Source organism: Drosophila rhopaloa, unplaced genomic scaffold, assembly GCF_018152115.1.
Source record: "Drosophila rhopaloa isolate 14029-0021.01 unplaced genomic scaffold, ASM1815211v1 contig_2, whole genome shotgun sequence".
In the NCBI taxonomy this organism is placed as follows: domain Eukaryota; kingdom Metazoa; phylum Arthropoda; class Insecta; order Diptera; family Drosophilidae; genus Drosophila; species Drosophila rhopaloa.
The window spans coordinates 19972777-20000000 of NW_025335083.1; the positions used below are offsets into that span (position 1 = coordinate 19972777).

Below are 27224 nucleotides of genomic sequence, written 5' to 3' on the forward strand. Positions count from 1 at the left end.
CCAAATGATGTCATGGGTTAATGGCTTGCCTAATGGTCGGGTAGAAAAAGGATTTCCCATTATTAACAATTTAAAATAATCAATAGAACTGCAATTTTTATTTTCCGCCCAACATAGACATGAGCTAGACAAAGCAAAGGGCCCTCATGCATTTCATATGATATCTAAGACCCTTCGCTCATTGTAATTCGCTTCAGGCGTCATATGTTCATTTTACAGAAAAAAGAATAAGGCCAGGAAAATGGCAATTGAATTATTTATAAGAGAAAACACACATAGACGTTGGTTAAAGTGAGACGAAGGAAAAGGGATGTGGAATTGCAACTGTAGGGTTGAGTTTTGATGAATCCAGTCAGGATGCTGATAGATGGCTTACCTCGAGGGCAGCACCCCGAAGGCAAGGAAAAAATGAAGTCCTTGTGATGAGGAGTGTCTGAACAATAGCCTGCAATGAGGATGCAACATTATGCACAGCAGTCTCTCAACAGAAAGAGACACTTTCCCCCAAATGGGGTTGAAATTTCATCTTTTGTTTTTGGACTTTTTTTTTCTTCCTGTCGTTTCAGGCGGAAGTTGAAAGTTAAGCCTTTGCAACAGCATCGTCGAAAAGGAAGACAGCTTGGAGCGTTAAGTGCTGGCGAAATATTTTCTTAGGAGCTGGCTGTGGATGGCTGGCGATGCAACTTGTCGTATACGTGATAGCCTGCGTATACGTGATGTCAGCAACGCAAGCCGGAAATTGAAATGTAGTTAAGGCAAGGGGCACGTTCCATGGTGGCTAATAACTAGATAATTCGAGTACCTTTAACAGCCAATTTAATTATTTATTTGAATTATGAAGAAAAGGTTGACTTTTAAATTAGGAAATTCGTTTAAAAAGAATTCTCAGATTTATACTCTTAGGCTTTAACGTCGAGAGTGTTCATGTTAAAATTAAAGTAGGTTGTCAACGGAGAAATCTTAAAGAACTAGAAAAAATATTTGCTATTAATAATATGTTATTCCTTAAAAAAGTTATTGTATACCCGAATAATAATGCTACAGATAAATTTAACAATAAGTACAGGGACTTGGAACTTGGAGACTTCTTCGAATTAAAGACTTAGAAAGTAGGTTCCTTAATCCTTGAATTTCCACATAATGGCATAAATATGCCGGCTATATGATTTACCATTCGCCCAGTTCCCAGTTCCCAGCCATCCATCTTGTCTGATGTCTGTCCAAGCCTTAATCGAATTGACTTTCGCTTTCCCCTTTTCTTGCTTTCTCTCGTTTTGGCCAATGATATCTCGGAAATGTCCGCCGGAGAGTGATTTGTTGGGCGGAAGCGTTGGCCAATTGCCTGGCGGAGTCCGGCCACTTGGTATGGAAATTCGGTATCTGTCTGTGTTTGCGAGTGGGTGCCTGGTCGATGAAATGTGCCCCCAGACTGCGCGACATTTGGGACGTTTGTCAAAATTGAAAGTGATTTATCATCGCTCTCTAGGGCGCCTTCTTGTTGGCTTTTTGACGAATGACGAATGAGTTGTGCGATATCTGCTAGATAATGATGCTATTTACGTTTGAATATGCCGTTTGCTCGTCGGCCACTGAAAGCCAGATCACAGTTTAGCAGGCTTTAAAAAACAATGTGTCAACCAATAAATTGTACATGACAAGAAGAATATTTTCGGGGTCCTAAATTGGTTTGAGTATAACGCTTGATTGACACATAATAAGCAATCCCATTAACACATTGTTGAGCATCGAGGGCCTGATAAATGCCCCATCGAGCAGTTCATCCAAATACACTTGACAACAAACTGCCAATATTTTAAAATACAACTTTAAAATATACCCGAAGAAATACTGTAGAAATATACATTTATAATAATATATTTGAACCTATTATATAATTAACAGAAATGAAGTCCTCAACATATGAAATAAGTATATAAATATTTGTGCAAGAATGGAGAAAGATTCAAAAAAAAATTTTAATATTTAAAGAAATTGTTTTTTGCTTGCTGTCCTATTTTATTCTATTTCATGTTGGGTAGTGTGATTTTTCCCCAAACATTTTCTGAACCGAAGCGTGAAAAACACATTGACGACGTTTAAATAGCCTTTAGGGCATAGCCCAACTAATACATTTAACGCCCCCAAAACACAGACCTTCGCTCACGCATACTCATACACAAAAGCACCCACACACACTCACACTCACACAACAGGTTGTTTTTTGCTCATGTCGAGACTTTGACGAGGCTCCTTTTTCCTCTTATTTGTGTGACACACAAATTTTATTTCCCTTTTATTTAACAATTTTTATTTCGCTGTGCGAAAAAGGTCATCTGTGGCTGGTCAGTCGGTCCCTTGCCCACAAACCTACAAGCCCACAGCCTTTAACTATCGCCCGAAAAAAGGGAATATCTAGCTGGCTTTATGGGACCCCATCCCCAAGAAAGGGCATTAAAACGTTTTGACAAACACATTAGATGCCTTCGTCCTTCGTCCTGGTCTGGTGCTGCCCCTAGGACCCTTTTTTTCCCAGACCCTGCTTGTTTGTAATCTTTTGTGTTTTATCAACATATTTGATGAGACTTTGCTGCCGTTGTTGCTGCCTGACATTTTGTGGTTTTTGTGCTGCCTACTTTGTGGCTTTTCGGCGTTAATCATACGCCCTGTTGTTGGCCACATTCTGTTAGTCGTGGGCCAGCCATGTGGTTAGTTTTTTGTGCCCGAAAAATGTTTATAACTAATGAAATTAAATTGGTTGACATTTAGCTGTTACTTTGTAAAATTGGCAGTCATAAATTGTAAAAAATATAAAAAAGGCCTGGAACTAAAAAATATTAGTAAAATATATTTTGTCTTTTCGATATTATAAATATAGTTAATATTCTGCATTCAAATTTTTCATTTTAACATTGATCAAATTCTTGACCCATTTTCATGTCATTTATTTCCAAGTTTCCGAATTGTTGTTAATAGGCCGTCCACAACTGGAATTCCAAAGTCCATAACTTTATCAAATTTTATCCGATTCCAAAGTGGCATACCTCTAAAGACTTGTGGATTGATTCTCTAAAAAACTGCATTCAAAATTTTCATTTTAACGTTGATCAAATTTTTGAGCCATTTTCATGTCATTTATTTCCAAGTTTCCGAATTGTTGTTAATAAGTGGCCCACAACTGGAATTCCGAAGTCCATAACTTTTTCAAATTTTATCCGATTTCAAAGTGGCATACCTCTAAAGACTTGTGGATTGATTCTCTAAAAAACTGCATTCAAAATTTTCATTTTAACGTTGATCAAATTTTTGACCCATTTTCATGTCATTTATTTCCAAGTTTCCGAATTGTTGTTAATAGGCCGTCCACAACTGGAATTCCGAAGTCCATAAATTTATCAAATTTTATCCGATTCCAAAGTGGCATACCTCTAAAGACTTGTGGATTGATTCTCTAAAAAACTGCATTCAAAATTTTCATTTTAACGTTGATCAAATTTTTGACCCATTTTCATGTCATTTATTTCCAAGTTTCCGAATTGTTGTTAATAAGTGGCCCATAACTGGAATTCCAAAGTCCATAACTTTATCAAATTTTATCCGATTCCAAAGTGGCATACCTCTAAAGACTTGTGGATTGATTCTCTAAAAAAACTGCACTCAAAATTTTCATTTTAACGTTGATCAAATTTTTGACCCATTTTCATGTCATTTATTTCCAAGTTTCCGAATTGTTGTTAATAGGCCGTCCACAACTGGAATTCCGAAGTCCATAACTTTATCAAATTTTATCCGATTCCAAAGTGGCATACCTCTAAAGACTTGTGGATTGATTCTCTAAAAAACTGCATTCAAAATTTTAATTTTAACGTTGATCAAATTTTTGACCCATTTTCATGTCATTTATTTCCAAGTTTCCGAATTGTTGTTAATAAGTGGCCCACAACTGGAATTCCGAAGCCCATAACTTTTTCAAATTTTATCCGATTCCAAAGTGGCATACCTCTAAAGACTTGTGGATTGATTCTCTAAAAAACTGCATTCAAAATTTTCATTTTAACGTTGATCAAATTTTTGACCCATTTTCATGTCATTTATTTCCAAGTTTCCGAATTGTTGTTAATAGGCCGTCCACAACTGGAATTCCGAAGTCCATAAATTTATCAAATTTTATCCGATTCCAAAGTGGCATACCTCTAAAGACTTGTGGATTGATTCTCTAAAAAACTGCATTCAAAATTTTCATTTTAACGTTGATCAAATTTTTGACCCATTTTCATGTCATTTATTTCCAAGTTTCCGAATTGTTGTTAATAGGCCGTCCACAACTGGAATTCCGAAGTCCATAAATTTATCAAATTTTATCCGATTCCAAAGTGGCATACCTCTAAAGACTTGTGGATTGATTCTCTAAAAAACTGCATTCAAAATTTTCATTTTAACGTTGATCAAATTTTTGACCCATTTTAATGTCATTTATTTCCAAGTTTCCGAATTGTTGTTAATAAGTGGCCCATAACTGGAATTCCAAAGTCCATAACTTTATCAAATTTTATCCGATTCCAAAGTGGCATACCTCTAAAGACTTGTGGATTGATTCTCTAAAAAACTGCATTCAAAATTTTCATTTTAACGTTGATCAAATTTTTGACCCATTTTCATGTCATTTATTTCCAAGTTTCCGAATTGTTGTTAATAGGTGGCCCACAACTGGAATTCCGAAGTCCATAACTTTATCAAATTTTATCCGATTCCAAAGTGGCATACCTCTAAAGACTTGTGGATTGATTCTCTAAAAAACTGCATTCAAAATTTTCATTTTAACGTTGATCAAATTTTTGACCCATTTTCATGTCATTTATTTCCAAGTTTCCGAATTGTTGTTAATAAGTGGCCCACAACTGGAATTCCGAAGTCCATAACTTTTTCAAATTTTATCCGATTCCAAAGTGGCATACCTCTAAAGACTTGTGGATTGATTCTCTAAAAAACTGCATTCAAAATTTTCATTTTAACGTTGATCAAATTTTTGACCCATTTTCATGTCATTTATTTCCAAGTTTCCGAATTGTTGTTAATAGGTGGCCCACAACTGGAATTCCGAAGTCCATAACTTTTTCAAATTTTATCCGATTCCAAAGTGGCATACCTCTAAAGACTTGTGGATTGACTCTCTAAAAAACTGCATTCAAAATTTTCATTTTAACGTTGATCAAATTTTTGACCCATTTTCATGTCATTTATTTCCAAGTTTCCGAATTGTTGTTAATAGGTGGTCCACAACTGGAATTCCGAAGTCCATAACTTTATCAAATTTTATCCGATTCCAAAGTGGCATACCTCTAAAGACTTGTGGATTGATTCTCTAAAAAAATGCATTCAAAATTTTCATTTTAACGTTGATCAAATTTTTGACCCATTTTCATGTCATTTATTTCCAAGTTTCCGAATTGTTGTTAATAGGCCGTCCACAACTGGAATTCCGAAGTCCATAAATTTATCAAATTTTATCCGATTCCAAAGTGGCATACCTCTAAAGACTTGTGGATTGATTCTCTAAAAAACTGCATTCAAAATTTTCATTTTAACGTTGATCAAATTTTTGACCCATTTTCATGTCATTTATTTCCAAGTTTCCGAATTGTTGTTAATAAGTGGCCCACAACTGGAATTCCGAAGGCCATAACTTTATCAAATTTTATCCGAATCCAAAGTAGTATACCTCTAAAGACTTGTGGATTGATTCTCTAAAAAACTGCATTCAAAATTTTCATTTAAACGTTGATCAAATTTTTGACCCATTTTCATGTCATTTATTTCCAAGTTTCCGAATTGTTGTTAATAAGTGGCCCAGAACTGGAATTCCGAAGTCCATAACTTTATCAAATTTTATCCGATTCCAAAGTGGCATACCTCTAAAGACTTGTGGATTGATTCTCTAAAAAACTGCATTCAAAATTTTCATTTTAACGTTGATCAAATTTTTGACCCATTTTCATGTCATTTATTTCCAAGTTTCCGAATTGTTGTTAATAAGTGGCCCACAACTGGAATTCCGAAGGCCATAACTTTATCAAATTTTATCCGAATCCAAAGTAGTATACCTCTAAAGACTTGTGGATTGATTCTCTAAAAAACTGCATTCAAAATTTTCATTTTAACGTTGATCAAATTTTTGACCCATTTTCATGTCATTTATTTCCAAGTTTCCGAATTGTTGTTAATAAGTGGCCCACAACTGGAATTCCGAAGTCCATAACTTCATCAAATTTTATCCGATTCCAAAGTGGCATACCTCTAAAGACTTGTGGATTGATTCTCTAAAAAACTGCATTCAAAATTTTCATTTTAACGTTGATCAAATTTTTGACCCATTTTCATGTGATTTATTTCCAAGTGTCCGAATTGTTGTTAATAAGTGGCCCACAACTGGAATTCCGAAGTCCATAACTTTTTCAAATTTTATCCGATTCCAAAGTGGCATACCTCTAAAGACTTGTGGATTGATTCTCTAAAAAACTGCATTCAAAATTTTCATTTTAACGTTGATCAAATTTTTGACCCATTTTCATGTCATTTATTTCCAAGTTTCCGAATTGTTGTTAATAAGTGGCCCACAACTGGAATTCCGAAGTCCATAACTTTATCAAATTTTATCCGATTCCAATGTGGCATACCTCTGAAGATTCGTAATTCTCTAAAAATCTGCATTCAAATTTTTTTCATTTTAACGTTGATCAAATTTTTGACCCATTTTCATTAATATTAAATATAGTTTTATTACTACAAAATTGTTTGGTCATAATTAAATCTTTGTTAATTACAAAAAAAAAATTTGTTCATCATATGTCTAAAAATATTGTATTTGATATTATTTCAATGCTTATATTATATTTGTGCTGCTACAATCCGCCTTTGAAATGCCTGTTAAAAATACTTCCAGAGTTTAAAAATAGCCTTTTAAGAACAAATAAGATTTTCCCCTGCGAGTTTAAATGTTACGCTTTTTTCACACCGACATTAATTAAACTCCGACGGACGCAGCTGCTGTTTTCGAATAGTCCTCGTTCGGATTCACCTCCCACGTCCTGGTTTATGTTTGCATTCTGTTCTGAAAGGCGTGGAAGTGTGTAGGCGCCAAGAGAACTAGTACGAACGAAACGCAAATAGCAGCCACAAAGTCATGTTGATTAAATGTTTTGCCTCTGTTTCTTGTTTATCCGAAGTTGGTTTTTGCTGCTACAATAATAAAATATATGGCTACACTATTGCCATTGGTACAGGTTGCAGGAATGGGTCAAATTTATATACATATACGGTCAAGGAACACTGTCGTGGACCAAAACTTGCATAATGAGGGGCCAAAGTTGAGATAAACTTAGGTGCGTCCTCTGGAGTAAACAATTTGCCGGGCATTATCGCATTTTGTCATGAGAATTAACTTATTTGTTATGTGTCTGCGAGGCAAATTATGAAAATGTTTGTCTCACGTTTTTTTTTTTTTCGGAGAAAAAAACTTTTTCAGAAAATAATAAATCAATGCTTTGATAGCCAGAAAAATATAGGAACAAAATGTGCGTGATAAAGTACTAAAATAAAACTAAAAGCTAAAAACTTGAACACTAGTTTTTGGAAATTGCAAACTATACGCTAAGAAATAAACGACGGGCTCAAACTTCATTTTTGGGCTGAGGAATAAATATTAAATAATGTTTCATATGTAGGCTTGTTCAGTAAAAATAAAAGAAAAATGGATTTAAAGCCTATTTCTAATGATGTTATAAATAAAATTATATCACGAAAAAGTTTATGAAAAAGCCTTGAACTTAAAATATTGGAGAATTTACGTAAGTATCAGCATCAAAAGCGTCGCTATTTTATTTTCCACCTACTTAAAATTGATTAAATAGTCCCTGACCTCTTTCGTCTGCAAACACGATATCCTAAAAGATTTTTTTCCTTTTCAGGATGTTGTTAATTTACCCAAACTTTGCTCAACACTTCCAGACACTCAAAGCTGCAGCCTTGGTGACTACAGTGCGGCTACGTGATGCCGGAAGCAGCAAACAAATGTAATTTTCGGTTTGTTGTTTAGCATAGAAATGGCAGTAGTCGATTGTTGTCTTGGCCTCTTTTGTTTATACTTTTCCACTTTGGCCCAAATCGTTTTGTTGCTCCAGGGGAGGTTTGTTTTTCCTAATTTGCCTTTTCCGTCACTTGTTTGTGACACCTGCAGTTAGGCCTTAAAGCACAATGACTTCAAATTTGATTAAAAAAACTGTCCTTTAAGAATTTGCAAAGCTTTTGCATTGATTGATTGGCTGCTGTCTGCTGTCTCGGTGGTTTTGCGAGGTGAGAGAATTCGGGTCAGGACCCCGGATATTACAAAGGAATCCGAACAAGTCAGGATGACAAAAAAAAAGTACAAAGTGTTGGTCCCATTGGGGCTTAACTTTTGTGCTGGGAGTTCATATTTATTTGGTGATAAAAAGAGGGTCGCTGGATTATACCCACAATTTGTTTGTCCATTTTTTTAGCCTCAACAACAATATGTCTTTGAGTAGGCAAAAGTGGAGTTAAAGCTTTATCGACGTTGAGGTTACTATTAAAACAGGTAGAAAGTGGGACTAGTTTTGGATAAAATCGTACAATATTATTTAAAATAATTTTGATTTCAAATAATATATTTAAAACACTTTTTATGCATATTTAACTATAATTCCAAGTACACAAATCTTAACTACTTAAACTATACTTAAGTACAAAACTTATGTTAAATCCCAAGACACCTGTTCATCTCGAAAAATTTCTGTGAAAAGAGGAGAACCCCTGAAAGTTTGAGTAAAAGTCGTTTCTTAAGGACCTTTTTTGGTCAATCCATTTGTAATCATTTACATAAGCAGCTTTATCAGCTTTTAGTGCCATCCCAAAAAAGGGAATTCAGACAAATTTGCCAGTATTTGTACTTGATGATGCGTTTAAATTAAAGGGGTTCTGATTTAAAATGTTTTGCATAATCTCGAAGAGAATAACAACTGGCCACGTGTCAAGTCAAGGATTTAAGCCGTTCATCTTAAAGTAAACAGAGTGGAAGTTAGGGACTGAAGGTGAGTAGGGACCTTTGACCAAAAATTAATAGCCATGACCAGAGTGAAAGTCGACAGACCACATGGCTCATCAATTGCTGCATGTTAGAGGCTGTAAAGCACGAAGCAAAAAAAAACAAAACCGAAAACTCAAATTACAAATAACAAATAACAACAAATAAGCACTTAAGCTCAAATATAAAGTCCGTGCAAAAGAACAAACCCGAACCAAGGCAAAAGCAGCGACAGCAAGCAACCCAAATCCAATATAAATTCATCAATATCCACTTCAAAATGTCTGTCCCGAAAATGGCAAATATATGGCCACCAAGCCGGGCAGGCTTATGAAAAATCTAACAAAATATATTACACATATAGAATCATTTTTCCCCTGCTGCGTGTGAGAGTCAAGGAATGTCTAAGATTACACAGCAATTGATGTCTTTTTTTTTGCGGGCCTCTGTCTAATAACCTTTTGAAGCGAAAAACATTTTAAAGCTTAGCAAAAAACAATTCCGGGCTGGAATAAATGTGCGTGGGTTTATAGATTATATCAGCTTAACATACCGTCTCTCATGTTTTTGTCATTATCAAAGCGTTTAAAATGTAAACTTATTGCCCCTCAACCCTCCTAATCTTTAGTTGATAATATCTTCTGCAGACGCAAACTTTTTGGCAGTAAGCATAAGTTGGGGATAAAGAAACTTTGGTTTCTCCGCCAGTCAGTGCAGATTTGTTATTTCATCAGGGAGACTTTTTCAATGTTTAGCGGAAATCTGTTCTTGCCTAGATTTTACAACGACGTTAAAGGTTGAAAAGTTATTGACTAAAGATTTAGCAAACTTTTTTTTAAGAAAATGTACTAATAGCTTATTGATTAGTATTTGATTGAAGTTATTTAGGTTATCTTTAAGTGTTATGTGGAAAAATGGTTCAATTGATTTAACATTCAATAAAGCACACAAACACACATTTAAAGGTTTCTTGGAATTCATATTTACTTATAAAATAGCAGCAAAACCAAAATAATAGCAAAGAAAATAAGGAAAACAGAAGGTGACCTAGATACAAGTGTTATTTGTATTATTAAAGTGATGTCGAGTCACAAATATGTATTCGCAGACATATTCAAGTTCTCACTTGAAGATTTAATAAGAAAGCGTTGGTGTTTCATCTTGCTCGGCCATCCATCATAATCAAAGTTAAGTTGTTATTAATTCCAAAGTTTCCACTCGCCAGGTGAGCTGAGTGACCCAAGGCCATGGGACCACCACAAAGTGCAGCCAGTGTGCCAATAATGGCAATGAAATGTGCCCCTCGAGGGGCAAGTCCCACTGCAAGTCTGGCCGTGTTGCCAAGGCTCAGTCATTTGGCTTCGTGGCACGCAGCGAAAGAAGGACGGATAATATTGGCTCATGATGGCCATAATGGCAATGATGGTTTTATTTATAAACACACGACTCACTTGTCTGTCTAGGCCGCAGACTAATAAAAACAAGAATCAACTAGTAAGTAATTCCGAGGTTAATACCATCTTAGTGAAGACTATCTAAAACTATAAATAATTAGAGAAATAAATTAAGGCAAAAATGTATTTCGATTTTAGAAAATTTCTTTCAATAATAAACTTAAACTTTTCGAACTTTAAGAGATAATTAATCCTACTTTAAATCAACTAAAAAATAGAAACAGTCCCGAAGGATTGTTTAAAATATTTTTAAAATACACGAAGATTGTATTAATAGTTGCTTCAATTAATTTCTGCTACAAAGGTATACTTTAAAAATCAGTTTTAATTATTTTGTGTAAAACTTAATACATTTATATATTTAATAAATATTAATATATATTTTCAAAGAGCTATAAAAATACACGAGTTAACTATTTGATTATGCCAACAATTTCTGATAGGTGCTATAGGCTGGAAATGCAAATATATTCGAACAAAGTTATTTATGTTACAATGTCAATTAAAGTTATTAATTGGTTATGTCGGTTTTACGTTTTAAAAGGGCCCTGTTTAATTCAGATAGGACCAGAATTCGCATCTGTAATTTGTTGCACCTGCACGTATCGGCCATCAGCACATTATTTTTGCTGTTAACTTTCCATAAAATATGGTCATAAATCGCCGTTGACAACTTATTGAAAAGCGTAGATAAAGCAGCATCCAGCTATAGCCCCGCCCCCTTTTGTTTTTCCGCCCACCATTGTTGCGCTTCTGTTGTTTGTTCATTTGGCATTAACATAATGTCGGGGCACGTGCTCCGCTCCCAGTATTAAATGTTAAATGTTGCCTAACAAAAGGGCGGTGGGTGCTGGGTTTTTCGGCTTTTCCCCGGAAAAACTGTTCGCTACTCAGTGGTGGCAAGCGTGAAATTGAAATTTATGTTCTAATTACAAATGAATGCCCCGAACAGTAGGCTTTCATTATTGTGTAAGCGGCTTGCGAGTCTCAAGTCAAGTGTTATTTTTCTCGTTGTTTAGCCTGGTTTTGTTTTGAGCAGCAGCTTTGTGGCTTAAATTTTCAGACTTAGCTAATGAGAGTTGAGGTTTTATAAATTTTTAAGCACTTTCTTGGAAGAGACAAAAAGGAGTCACAGAACTGGTGGCGAAAAAGGCTTTTGTGGTAGAATGATTTGCTTAATTTAGGCAATTAGGTATAATTAATATTGAAAGTGTTATTAAATATTCATTCTTAATAGAATAGACATGAAAGACCTAAATAAATAATTGGCTAGACTGAGGTAAACTATTAAACTATTTAATTTTCAATAAAAAAAATCTTAATGAAAGGATTTTCTATTTTATACTCGTGTTAATTTTTGCACTAATTTGAGTCGGTATTTAATTAAAAATAATATCATTATTTAATATGCAAAAATCAATTGTTTTTGAGTAATTGAAAAGGTTGCAGGCAAAGACATGTAATTATTCAATACTTCTTAAATTGAATGCTTGCCAAAAACAGTATTGCTTTCGCTCAACGCTTGATCAAATTCATTACAGAAGACGAGGCGTCCTTTTGAAGTCAATGCTGGCGTTATTCAAGGACTCGACTCGTCAATGTCTAAATTCGCTGTTTCAATTCCAATTCGATGTGAGGCTCCAAATCACTTTGTCCGACCAGCTTAATGCCGGTACCTTTCTTCCTTCCTATTTTTTGTGCCGGCTTGCCTTTGACCTTTTTCCTTTTTACGGCTGGACAAAAACTTGAAATTGAACTGGCTAGTAGAGGGGGCGGGTAAGGAGGGCAGGAGGACAAGTGGGCGTGCCACTGTAATTACACACGCAATCAAATGGACAAAATCCCTGTGACAGTTTGTGAAAAGTTGTTTTTATTTCTTGCCCGCTGACTGGCAGGCGAGGACATCCTCGGTACAATGTGATCCTCCCATCCTGAAACATTCCCGACATCCAAAGACCACTGTTATTTTGTAGTTTGCTGGGCGTTTGCATACATACTGTTAAGGCGGGGGATTCCCCCGGCATAATTGAAAGCCCATTAACATCGTTTGCACGTTGAAGCGTGAAACAAGCGACAGTTTGTGTTAATTAATTAAATAACTCCGCTCGGAAAACCCTCTGTAAAGAAGCACTCGGTGAGTTCTCTGCTGGGAAACGATAAGGCAAATTATGGGCTGAGTTGTCGGCGGAAAATGTTTGGGGATAATGCGTGAGTTGCGGCAAATCGGTGACGAAAATACAATTAATCAGGTTGCTTTTGCTTTCAGTTTAAAGTTTAAGACTTGTTGAGTTTTGTTAAACATTTTCTGAGTTATTTTTCAGTTAACGCTTGGGCTTTTATTTAAAAAAAGAATTAATTTATAGCATTTTTGTAAAAAAAATAATTTTTAAGCTTTTACTTAAACATTCTGTTTTGCGAAAGTTGGGCTAACATTTATTTTCATTAAATTAAGGAAAATCTCTTTTTAATGCCCCCTTTTTTTCCACAGTTAAACTTGTTCAACAATTTTAAACTGTTTGCTGCTTTTGTTGTTTTGTCAACTGGGTGCCCGTCAGTCCTAAAAATATGCACAAGTATTTGCAAACAAAATTAAGTGTCGCCAACAATTTGCATGGCCAAGCAACAAAAGGGCAGCAAATCAAAACTTTCGTTATAATTGCCCCAAGGATTTCAAGAGCAGGCAAAACTTTTGGGATAAGGCTAGCCACCGAAAGTGCTGGTCAGCATTTAGAAGCAATTGCATATCAGTTTGATAGAAAAATAACAATTGTTAAGGGAATATCTCAAATATAGCGAATTTTAAATTATAAAAAAGATTACTATATGTTGTCTCTTTAATTCTGAAATAATCTATACACCAACAGCAAGTGAATGTCCTAATACAATTATCCTGCTTAAGTTGTATAATTATTTTCCTACCATGACTTTATTATGCAGCAAGTGTATATTTTGTACAACAGTCATGAACGAACTCTTTACGTGACCTTTGCCCCTGAAAAGTCAAGCAGTTGAATAAGTTTTAAATCTGAAAATCGTTTACTGGCCAGCACTCAGACGCTTTTCATAATTGACTTTTTTAGTGGCGTGAAGACTTGGGAAATTCAATTAAAATTGTTGTGCAATTCGCACCGAACTTTTTGTTGGCGCGGGCTAATTAGCATGAACTCTTTCAATTCATTTCACATCCGGACAATCATAAATTATTTAGCACTGTGGCGACACAATTGAAGAAGTCGACGAGGAACAGCTGCCGCCAGCGGATGATTTCCGTTTCCGTTCGCCTGCTCAACCTCTAATTCAAAATTGTGAATTATAAATGAGAATCCTTGCATTTTTCCAGGCAGAAGAGCCCGTTTTTCGGTAATGGAAATGCTCCCGACGGTCCCGAAAAAAAACAGTGGGTTGATGTCAAGTACGTGTTCAAACAAAAAACAAAAGAATAGCATGCTGCACGCAACATACACACTTTTACCATTTCACAGACACAAATGTATTTTTTATGTTGACTAACATAAGGTCTGTTCTTGGTTTTTTTTGTCCACTTATGAGTCCCAAAAGAGCCACGAGGTGTCTGCATTGTTTTGTGTTGCCCCAAGATTTGCTGTTTCTGCCCTGTAATGATGCTAATGTGCAGCTTAGCTGCCATTTTATTGTACCCCACATTTTTGGGGCTAATCAATTTATGTAGCAAATTGTCAAAGGCCACGATCCTAGTCGACTTTAAGTTTGTTTCTGGGCCAAGGAAATGGCCTTGACGACCCACCAAGGAGGTCACATGCAGAAGCCATAAAAAAATCTGATGCGAAAAGTTACGCTTTGACTTTATGGTATACTAGTATACCGTTTGCTAAATCGTAAAATATTTTTGAAGCCAGGCCTTAAAGAAAATGCTAATTTTTAGAGATATTTTATAGATTTGTTTGCTTTAAGCCTTAAAGATATTTTGCTATCATAGATACTGCTACTGTTTTTAAATCCTATGAGGTTGAGCGTTTAAAAAAATTACCGTATCAGAAACTAAATAAATTCATGAAGTCCATTTTCGATTGTCACAAAGTACCTAAACATTTCCGCCAATGAATTATTTTAAAACAAAGCTTTGTAGTAAAAAAAACCCAATAAGGAAACTCAGTTTAGTTTTCATAACGACCACAAACAGGAATAGGCAAACTTTTGATTACACTATTCCGGTCATTAATTAAAATGCAATCACAAAGGCAGCAATTGTCCAGCTGACTTCGTCGAAAACACAATTTAAACAATAGAAATGCAAAGTGAAAACGGAAGGATAAGCTGGCGGGGTAGTGGGGTATGCTATGGTCAATAAAAGGACTCGGAGGACAGGAAACAACTGCAATTACAAAATGAAACTTAATGCTCCGCTAAATATGAAAGCGGGTACAACTAACTACAGACAAACTAAGCCGGATTCCGACACTTTTTTTTCCCTCCGATTTCAGTCGGCCCAATTCGTCGGGTTATTAAATAGAGAAAGAGAGCCTGTGGCAAGGCGGCAAAGTAGCAAAAAGCAAAACCCAGACCAAAAACCCCAAGGATACTTTGGGGCGACCATTATGGCAAATCCCTTTAGTTTGCCGCTCTCGTAGCCGTTTCTATTTGCACATCGTTTTGTAATGTAATGCGAGTTGTTGCGACAAATTGCTGGGGATTTGGAGCCACTCGAATGTCTACCCCCAATGGAGGCGCCCCCACCATGGGTCGGAAAAATGGGAAACGGGGACTTGGAACTTGGTACTCTGAACTGGGATGATGGGTGGCGATTTCGAGCGTCAGTTGGTTGAATTGTAAACCGTAATGTGGCATGCAGTTGGACTTAAGAGGTGAATGGCTCGAGCTTATGCCACTTGCAACATCTATTTTTCTCCATCTCACCCCTCATTTAAGCAAATTTCACACTAAGCCCTCGATAGTAGGGCACTTTTGGTCTTCGGTTGTGTCTCCCATTGCAAACTGAAAGCCGAGACTGTTGTTTGCCAGCAGTCGGTTCTCCAAGAGCTTGCATGTGTCGCTTTTGCAGTTTCATTTGCCTTGCCACTTCAACTTGCTTTCATTTGCACTTGGGCTAATAGGACTAAGAACAAAGTTATCTAGTCCATCTGTTGCAAGAGTGATTCAAAGGGTTTCAGTTCAAAGCAGTTGGCTTTCGAGAAATGCAGCTTACTTGCTTGCAAAACAAGACATGAACTCATTTTAATTATTAAAAAAAACTCTTCTCTGAACAGTTGTTTGGGATTAATTGTACAAATCAAATTATTTTTATTAAAGTGGTTTAAATGCAAGCTTTCTTTTGTTACCTAAAAGCTATATATTTAAAATACTGAATTGTTATCCAATAAGTCGGTTAATTTAGAATTAAACTAAAAGCAATTTTATTTTTTTGTAGAAAATTGAATTTTTTAACTTCATTTTTACATTTCCCAACTTTACAAGCTTACACCTAAACTTACTTGGAAAGATTGACCACATTCTGTCTACGCCACTGTGTCCACTTATAATGGTTTTGTCTCATTGGCATAATTAATGACTAACTCTCAGCTTGCGCCATTTATTTGAGGATTCCAGAGAATTGTGAAGGGCCCTCAGATTAGACACTTTAAATGTTCCTTACAGTTGGGCATTTATTAGTAGACCGCATACAGAATTAAACCCCTTTCGCCACCTGAGCCAACTTAACTAACACTGCGAATGCGCTGGCATTAATTAAATTAATGTTGTAGCATTTTGATCGACGAGGGCACTTTCTCTACAACCAATATATGTAATTAATAATCCAGTCTGGAGGGCCACAGTCAAAGTAAACGGCGGGTGGCATTCAAAGGCGTTTCATTAACAAATTGCAAGAAGCACTCAACGTGAGCTGAGTGAATCGAAGGGAATGGAATTGTATTTGGCTGTGTCCCATAACTTGTATAAGCGTTTGCATTTGAAGAAGTGCACGCCAGGTCGTCCTGGAATTACGTAAAGGGGTTCAGTTCCCTGGACGGGTTTCACTGCCATTTGCATAAGCTCATATCCATACAAGCGATCTCCATTCCGCTCTCATGCATAGTTGAAAGTTTTGTCACAGACAAAAGTATCTAAACTTAGCATCGCTGAATGGCTAATGTCATTGGCATCCGCAGTACGGTTCACTAATCGGGCCATTACTTTCCATGTTTGTTCGCTTTCAATGAGGGTCAAGTGGACGAAATTCAGGTGGGTTCCTTTGACAGGACGGACAATGCGTTCAGTTCGGTTCACATTTTCCATTTCCTACTGCCAACAAAGAGACCATTGCTATCAGAAGTGGATCGAAAAGGAGGCGGGTCTGCCATGTGTTTTCCACACCCAAGCCACCACGACAAGTGTCTAGACATGAGTGAAAATGCATTTGTGTTTGCCCAATCGCCACATTTGGTTCAATGAAAATATTCAAACGATTGGCTACTTTAGTTGGAATTATTCTTTGTGTGCACTTACATATAATGCATTTCGTTTTGTAACTGATTGAAAGGGTGATAATAAAATAGAATTCGCTTGAATTGAATTTATTTCTAATTTAATTTATTTATAGACACTTGACTTTTTTGTATTATAATAGTTTAGTAATCAGTTTGTCTTTCTATGTAGTTTATTAAGCAACTGATTTAAAATTGATTTCATAATTAATCAAAGCGAAATACTAATGGTATGTTAAACAATTTCCTGAAACTGTTGAAAGCCTATTATAAAAAATTTATCACGGGTAATTAGTTTCAAATCTTGGTTGCCATTTTAAAACTATTCCGGGTAGAATTGTCATTTTTTAACGGCCCTTTTTAAACAAAAAAAACAGGTCATAAAACATTATACTAAATTTATTTAAATTAAATAACAAAATGTTAAACGAAAACCAGGTCTCTTTTCACGGCTGAAAGTTGAATTTTTACCTTGTGAAAGGGAAAGAAAGCGACTCCTTTGAATTTACATGTTCGACAGCAGCGTTCTTATTGATTTTCTTTAAAGTTCTTTTAAGTCTTGCATGTTACATATTAACGGTGATTATGTTGCATCCGAAAAAGTTACCTGTTTACTGACAAATCACTATCGATTGATTCTCATTTGCTCGTACTCACCACAATTTGTCTTCCAGCTTTCGCTTTCAAATCGCCTGCGAACTTCAATTCGTTTATTTCTTCTTTGATTTTTTTCAGCCACAAATCGATAGCTTAATTAAGCGTGAGAATTTCTCTGGCTTTATTAATAGGTTGCCTTGGGGTTCGTACGTCCGCATGGAACTACTCGCACTCAGGCGGGATTATCACTGCCATCATCCGGTGGCCGTAGGTCAATTAGTCAAAATGTTGCTCTAGCACCTGCTCCTGTTCTTCATGGTCCTTCGTTCTATCCTGTTTCACCTGGCCAATATTTGCTCATTTAAACGTGCCTTAAAGTCGTTAAAATCCGAAACACCCACTCCAGGTCGCTTTTTTTGGTTTTTGCCCATAAATGTGTAAGGTTAAAGCTAAAAATATGCTTTAAAAGTGCCGAAAAGCAAACCCTTTGATTAGAATTTCCCTTCAATTTCGCCTGTCGGAAAGTGTGCAACAAGTATTTTGTGCTGCCAAGCCTATAAATTAGTGTCAACTATGATTAAATTTCCTGCAGGCTTGTGGTGGTTATCTCAGCACGGAAAAGTGGCAAGGGGCGTGGCAAGGTCATTAAGTGGCAAGCTTCCAGTAAGCTGGCTTATCACTAACAAATTGCACATACGCCATGGTTGACTTGAACTGATGACAGGACATCGGATGCAGCTAAAATTACACATGCAGTTAGTTAAAACTGCTGACACATTTGCCTGACCTGACCTGCCCACCCACTTCCCACCTTATGGACCGCCGCCTTCCCAATCTGCCACGCCCCCTGGTACCGAATAGCAGCAGCTGTTGGTGATGCGAATGAATTACCGTTATGAACCAAGCCGTGCGAGTGGGCGCCTCTGTGAAAGTGTGAGTGTATGTTATTTGCACACAAGTGTTGCCTACATTTTGGGGCTAAAAATGGCTAAATCCAACAAAAAATGTGTGAACCTTTTTTATAATCAAGTGTAGTGTAAGTTAATGACTAGGTTAGCATATACAACCCATTCATTTTTACAAGCTGTGAAAAAAATATACCCTCAGCAAATTAAAGTTACCAAAGACTATGTTCAAAAACCCTCACATATGAAAGACATATTTTATACAAGTTTACAACTGATTAATATTTATGAAAAATTTCATGAGATATATGGAAGAATATATCCAATGTAGTTATTATTTTAAATTTATTAGGTATTTGATTTGAGGTTTTACGACATGTATTTCTGATATACATAACAAATAAACTTTTGCTGAAGTTATTTTGATCGATTGACCGATATAATATATAAATTAAATTTTGTAATTGGCTTAGAAAATAGATTAAAAAGGCATATGAGTTCCTTTAGCTTTTAAATTGTGCACGATAGCTAATAAAATGGCTAAAAGAGCACCCTTTGAGCGAAGTGTGTACGTTGTTGCATGTTTGATGACACGCTTTGCACTCGTCATAATAATAAAATGTCCCAGGTCGACCTCCCCATCTTCTCTTGCACCTTTTCCAAGCGCAACACGTGAACAATGGCAATTGTCTTGGCTGACATTCTGGCACAGGTAAAACAGGTAGTGAAGATAGATGGATGAACAGGGCTGGCTGAAAGATTATACACGCGTTTGTCGAGCTTCCCGTGTGACACCATGAATGGGTCCCACCATAGAGACTGATGGAAGTTGGCCATATTTATGTAAACTCGTTTCAGGATTTCATTTCAAGTAGCTAACAAGTAGTGGCACGAAACTGTATAGAATACAAGCTTAAAATGTAGCACAGAGAAAATGAATACTCATTTATATAATAAAGAAAATCGTTGTGGTTTTCTATAAAATTATGAAAGGATAATGTTTTACGCATATTCAAAATTGCACAAAGTAGTAATTGTAGTAATTCAATTAGAAAAAAAAATTGGAGAAAACCATAATAAATTATTTTTAATTTGCATGTGTACTAATTAGTACTATTTGCCATTCAGTAACTTAAAATTGACAAAAGGTTGAACTAAACGAGATGATTCAACACCATGCTTTGTTATTTTTTTCCAGTCGAATTGACGTTGTTACTTTTGGAATGAAAACCCAAAAGCAGTCTTCAAAAGTGCGGAAAGAAACTTTTCAACGAAATGTGTTGGTTTTTCCTAATGATCCTGTCACTCGCCTTTGTCTTCTAGAAAGCATATCTTTTTGGGATGCCTGTGCTTTGTTTGGTCTCCTTTCTCCAAGTTTTTGATTTGCCACCGAGCAAAACAATCCGCTTGTCAGCTTCCTGAGCTTCTTGAGTCTCCGGCAAGTGCTAATATGCCCATTAAACGCCACCCACTGCGGAATGAGCAGCACACAGACAATTGCTGTGAGTGAGTGCACACAATGAGCACGCGGAAATTGTTACGGAAAAAAGTAAAAGCCGAAAAGCGAAAGAGGGGGTTGACCCAAAAAAACATTCGGCTTTTGAGGGAACTTGAGTGTATTGCCAAGGAGATGAAATCGCGGCGAACACTCTTGAAAATTCCGCGGATAAATTCTCATGACACGCTGTGTGTTTAAAGTCTCCCGTGATACATATACAAATAACCCATCGATCAATGGAGTTAATGCCGTTTTAATTAGTGCGGTCAGGATTCTATTACTGAAATTTAATTTGAATTTCCTCGAATGACACAGATAATAACTTGCCTCAAGCGCTCCATTCTCAAATAATGCACATGCTTATTATGTCACAAATTGACGGTCTATTAGCTGAGTGCATTGTAACTACAATTGACATTTGCGAGTATTCAATGTGAAATACATGCTCGAAGCGATCAATTCTCGGTAACTTATCCATTTGCTGTAATTAGGAATTTGTGCAATGTATTTGGATGTGGGAGACCGACAGCCAATTATCAAGAAATCTGACTGAAATCCATATGCCACTCACTCTTGCAAACAATTTTCGCACTGAAATTTGACCCAAAGGCTTTGCTGACGGTTACGCAACGTTATGCTGGATTTAAAGGCTTTGAACCCACTCACAAAAAGAAGGGGCTACACTAATGGGTGGCGGCAGAAGGCCAAAAGAACGGGGCGCTGAAAGATGTGATGCATGCAGCAACTTAAAGAGGCACAGCTGTTGCATGCTGCATATTGAAGAGCTGGGTTTGAAAATACTTCACTTTCGGCTTTGACAGACTCGGTGGCGGAATATCAATTAGCTTTAAGTTTCTCCACCCTTCAGGCAGATATTAACTTCTAACTTAGCGCATAATACTCACTAATTAAGTCTTGGGAAATCGTGAAGCAACTATTTTATGCAAATTATTTAGTTAAGAGGGGAATTTAAATTTAAAATATGATATAATTTGTATCTTGTATCTCTAAGCCCATAACTTCTCTTACAGTCATCCGATTTCAAAAAGGAATACTTCTAAATGATTGTGGTTTAATTCTTTAAAAATCTGTGTTCAAATCTGGGTTAATATTTTTTGGTCGATTTTTCATCATTTTTAATAAGGTAACCCCTTTCCAAATTTTCGAAAAATGGCTTTGCAGAAAAGTCTCAAAAACCTCCACCTCTAAGCCCATAACTTATCTTACAGACATCCGATTTCAAAAAGGAATACTTGTAAATGATTCTGCTTGAATTCTGTAAAAATCTGCGTTCAAATCTTGGTTTAAGTTTTCGGGTCGATTTTTCGTCATTTTTAATGACGAAATGTCGAAATGTCCAAAATGTCGAAAAATGGCTTTGCAGCTAAGTGTCAAAAAAACAGCACTCCCAAGCCCATAACTTTTCTTACAGTCATCCGATTTCAAAACAGGATACTTTTGAATGATGATGTTTAAATTCTCTAAAACTCTGTGTTCAAATCTTGGTTAATATTTTTTGGTCGATTTTTCGCCATTTTTAATGATGTGACCCCTTCCCAAATTTACGAAAAATGGCTTTGCAGAAAAGTGTCAAAAAATGCATTTCCAAGCCCATAACTATTCTTACAGACATCCGATTTCAAAAAGAAATACTTCTAAATAATTGTGACTAAATTTTTTCCGCGCGAAAAAAAAAAAAAATATGGGTTAATATTTTTGGATCGAATTTTCGTCATTTTGAATGATTTGACCCCTTTCCAAAGAAATGAAAAATATCCTTGCAGAAATTTTTTAAAAGCCTGCACCTCTAAATTAAGAAATATAATATGTAGACCACCTAAATAAATTAATCCTTAATTCCTTGAAATTCATAAAACACTTAAGAAATCACTAATATAAAATATTAAAATCCCAAAGGATGCCTTAGTTAGCAATTTGTTCTATACTTAACTTTGGTTTGGATTCCCTATATATATTTACTTCAAGTCTCTAATTAAACCAAAGTACTTGTTATTCCATAAAAGCCGTTATCCTTCTTTGACTAAATAACATATAAATGGCTCTGATTGCGTTAACCTTTCGAAATAATTATCTGGGGGCCTGCTTTGACTTACGGACAAACGCGATAACTATCTTTAAGTAGTGAGAAGGAACTTGAGCTCATAAAGAATGCAGCAAGGGGTCGTCAATCAAATGCACGACTATATCCAGTGGCAATCGAAAATGAATTGATAAATAGTCAATGAGGCCAGACGAAGGCTTGCAAGAGACTTATCGATTTTGAATAGAGTTGAGTGGGTGGAAATGGTCTTACTGGTCGTTTTGTGGCCAATACGAAGCCTTCTCCTTCTCCTTCTCGATTTTCCCCGCGGCCTCATTTTGTGGTTTGGCTAACATATTTACAAAGCAATACGAAGGCTGCGGTTTTCTTGGCAAAAACCATAGACCAATTCTGGCACAGGTAAAACAGGTAGTGAAGATAGATGGATGAACAGGGCTGGCTGAAAGATTATACACGCGTTTGTCGAGCTTCCCGTGTGACACCATGAATGGGTCCCACCATAGAGACTGATGGAAGTTGGCCATATTTATGTAAACTCGTTTCAGGATTTCATTTCAAGTAGCTAACAAGTAGTGGCACGAAACTGTATAGAATACAAGCTTAAAATGTAGCACAGAGAAAATGAATACTCATTTATATAATAAAGAAAATCGTTGTGGTTTTCTATAAAATTATGAAAGGATAATGTTTTACGCATATTCAAAATTGCACAAAGTAGTAATTGTAGTAATTCAATTAGAAAAAAAATTGGAGAAAACCATAATAAATTATTTTTAATTTGCATGTGTACTAATTAGTACTATTTGCCATTCAGTAACTTAAAATTGACAAAAGGTTGAACTAAACGAGATGATTCAACACCATGCTTTGTTATTTTTTTCCAGTCGAATTGACGTTGTTACTTTTGGAATGAAAACCCAAAAGCAGTCTTCAAAAGTGCGGAAAGAAACTTTTCAACGAAATGTGTTGGTTTTTCCTAATGATCCTGTCACTCGCCTTTGTCTTCTAGAAAGCATATCTTTTTTGGGATGCCTGTGCTTTGTTTGGTCTCCTTTCTCCAAGTTTTTGATTTGCCACCGAGCAAAACAATCCGCTTGTCAGCTTCCTGAGCTTCTTGAGTCTCCGGCAAGTGCTAATATGCCCATTAAACGCCACCCACTGCGGAATGAGCAGCACACAGACAATTGCTGTGAGTGAGTGCACACAATGAGCACGCGGAAATTGTTACGGAAAAAGTAAAAGCCGAAAAGCGAAAGAGGGGGTTGACCCAAAAAAACATTCGGCTTTTGAGGGAACTTGAGTGTATTGCCAAGGAGATGAAATCGCGGCGAACACTCTTGAAAATTCCGCGGATAAATTCTCATGACACGCTGTGTGTTTAAAGTCTCCCGTGATACATATACAAATAACCCATCGATCAATGGAGTTAATGCCGTTTTAATTAGTGCGGTCAGGATTCTATTACTGAAATTTAATTTGAATTTCCTCGAATGACACAGATAATAACTTGCCTCAAGCGCTCCATTCTCAAATAATGCACATGCTTATTATGTCACAAATTGACGGTCTATTAGCTGAGTGCATTGTAACTACAATTGACATTTGCGAGTATTCAATGTGAAATACATGCTCGAAGCGATCAATTCTCGGTAACTTATCCATTTGCTGTAATTAGGAATTTGTGCAATGTATTTGGATGTGGGAGACCGACAGCCAATTATCAAGAAATCTGACTGAAATCCATATGCCACTCACTCTTGCAAACAATTTTCGCACTGAAATTTGACCCAAAGGCTTTGCTGACGGTTACGCAACGTTATGCTGGATTTAAAGGCTTTGAACCCACTCACAAAAAGAAGGGGCTACACTAATGGGTGGCGGCAGAAGGCCAAAAGAACGGGGCGCTGAAAGATGTGATGCATGCAGCAACTTAAAGAGGCACAGCTGTTGCATGCTGCATATTGAAGAGCTGGGTTTGAAAATACTTCACTTTCGGCTTTGACAGACTCGGTGGCGGAATATCAATTAGCTTTAAGTTTCTCCACCCTTCAGGCAGATATTAACTTCTAACTTAGCGCATAATACTCACTAATTAAGTCTTGGGAAATCGTGAAGCAACTATTTTATGCAAATTATTTAGTTAAGAGGGGAATTTAAATTTAAAATATGATATAATTTGTATCTTGTATCTCTAAGCCCATAACTTCTCTTACAGTCATCCGATTTCAAAAAGGAATACTTCTAAATGATTGTGGTTTAATTCTTTAAAAATCTGTGTTCAAATCTGGGTTAATATTTTTTGGTCGATTTTTCATCATTTTTAATAAGGTAACCCCTTTCCAAATTTTCGAAAAATGGCTTTGCAGAAAAGTCTCAAAAACCTCCACCTCTAAGCCCATAACTTATCTTACAGACATCCGATTTCAAAAAGGAATACTTGTAAATGATTCTGCTTGAATTCTGTAAAAATCTGCGTTCAAATCTTGGTTTAAGTTTTCGGGTCGATTTTTCGTCATTTTTAATGACGAAATGTCGAAATGTCCAAAATGTCGAAAAATGGCTTTGCAGCTAAGTGTCAAAAAAACAGCACTCCCAAGCCCATAACTTTTCTTACAGTCATCCGATTTCAAAACAGGATACTTTTGAATGATGATGTTTAAATTCTCTAAAACTCTGTGTTCAAATCTTGGTTAATATTTTTTGGTCGATTTTTCGCCATTTTTAATGATGTGACCCCTTCACAAATTTACGAAAAATGGCTTTGCAGAAAAGTGTCAAAAAATGCATTTCCAAGCCCATAACTATTCTTACAGACATCCGATTTCAAAAAGAAATACTTCTAAATAATTGTGACTAAATTTTTTCCGCGCGAAAAAAAAAAAAAAATATGGGTTAATATTTTTGGATCGAATTTTCGTCATTTTGAATGATTTGACCCCTTTCCAAAGAAATGAAAAATATCCTTGCAGAAATTTTTTAAAAGCCTGCACCTCTAAATTAAGAAATATAATATGTAGACCACCTAAATAAATTAATCCTTAATTCCTTGAAATTCATAAAACACTTAAGAAATCACTAATATAAAATATTAAAATCCCAAAGGATGCCTTAGTTAGCAATTTGTTCTATACTTAACTTTGGTTTGGATTCCCTATATATATTTACTTCAAGTCTCTAATTAAACCAAAGTACTTGTTATTCCATAAAAGCCGTTATCCTTCTTTGACTAAATAACATATAAATGGCTCTGATTGCGTTAACCTTTCGAAATAATTATCTGGGGGCCTGCTTTGACTTACGGACAAACGCGATAACTATCTTTAAGTAGTGAGAAGGAACTTGAGCTCATAAAGAATGCAGCAAGGGGTCGTCAATCAAATGCACGACTATATCCAGTGGCAATCGAAAATGAATTGATAAATAGTCAATGAGGCCAGACGAAGGCTTGCAAGAGACTTATCGATTTTGAATAGAGTTGAGTGGGTGGAAATGGTCTTACTGGTCGTTTTGTGGCCAATACGAAGCCTTCTCCTTCTCCTTCTCGATTTTCCCCGCGGCCTCATTTTGTGGTTTGGCTAACATATTTACAAAGCAATACGAAGGCTGCGGTTTTCTTGGCAAAAACCATAGACCAATTCTGTTTGGGCCGCTGCTGCCACCATTTCCTTGACAAAATGGAATGTCTCGGTTTGGGAAACGGCTGTGTTTAATTAGTTGCACACAGTATTGGCCAAATGAGCTAAACCTAACCACTAATAATTGTCAAAGCTACCCACATTTCAATTATAGTTATTAAATAATTGATATCAAATCTACTGTATCATCTATTTAGTTGCACATTGTGCTTGTTTTGGTAATTAAATAAAATGCCATTATTATGCCACACTTTGTAAATGAAATCGAGAGAGAATTCCCCGATGATTTTATCATTACCAGGAGACCTGTTACACAGTATTTATTTATACATGCCACAAAACATAAATTCCAAATGATATTTAATGTGTGGTAAAATATTATATAACAGCTGCAAATGGTGCAGGGTGTGCCAAATGTGTTTTTCTCAATTTTCAATTTTAATGCCCACGCTCTCCAGCGGCATGTTGGCCAGCTCCCCAGGCTCCTTTTTGCCCCTCGTCCTCTCGATGTCCTGTCAATTTTTTGATGGCCACTTTACGCCATTTTATGTGACACGCAAAGCCATTCATGAATAGTCATGTCATACACTTGTTTATGGCTAAGTGTGCAATGGGCTTTATTTATTTCGCTCCGGCTTTTAAGCTTCTCTAAAGTGGCTGTTAAGCTGCGAATATTCACTGAGGCTGGAATTTCGGTGCTGGATTTCGAATTGGGTTCGATCATGGGTTGTGTGTAAAAACGAATACTTTCGGCTTTAACAAGTAATATATTCACAGCGCCAAATATCAGAATGATTTTTCCAAAAGAAATAATTATTTCAACATACTCCATAAGTATTTAAAAATTGTAGCATTACAAAAAAAAATTAAGTATGGAAGTGTTAATGGATGTGAAAACCCTAACCTATGCAATTAAGCATTATTCTTCATTTTAAATATATAATATAACAGTTAAGCAATTACATTTTTAAATATTCAGAATTCTTATAAAAGTTTTTGATTGAGAATATCTTTAGATGACATTCAAATACAAGCGAAAATAAAGCCTTAAAGGCAATAAAAGGTAACTTCTGTTTGTCATTAAAGGCTTCCAGAGATGTCTAAATTATCAGCATGCTCATAATTAATAATCTGATAAAGGTAATGGCTCAACTTGGTTAAGTCAAGTCATGCCGTCTTGCAGCTGTATAAGACGGCTAATGTGTTGGCAAATGCAAATGTAAATCGAGTCTACAGCCGACGGCTTAGCGTAATGCCAAAGTATATTTGCAGTATTCAAATGAACATTCTTACGCCGCCAGGAGTCCATCAACAAGTGTACGGAAGCCAAGGAAAACACGCCGGCGATGGAAATTGCTTATTGCGGAGGAGGAAAATACAACCATCTCCCACCGAATTAAGAGTAAATAAATGTATCTTGTCCTTGTTCATTGTTTGCTTTCAATCATGCGGCAAACAGAGGGATATGAAAACGCTTACCCGCACCAGTACATATGTGTAAACAAGGAAGTGCCCTGATGG

At 36.2% G+C, this 27224-nt stretch overlaps 1 protein-coding gene across 1 annotated transcript in view; it reads right to left on the minus strand.

Moving 5' to 3' along the window:
- LOC108050324 (short neuropeptide F) overlaps positions 1-27224 on the minus strand; it is a 39557-nt gene that overhangs the window by 3213 nt on the left and 9120 nt on the right. The window lies entirely within an intron of this gene.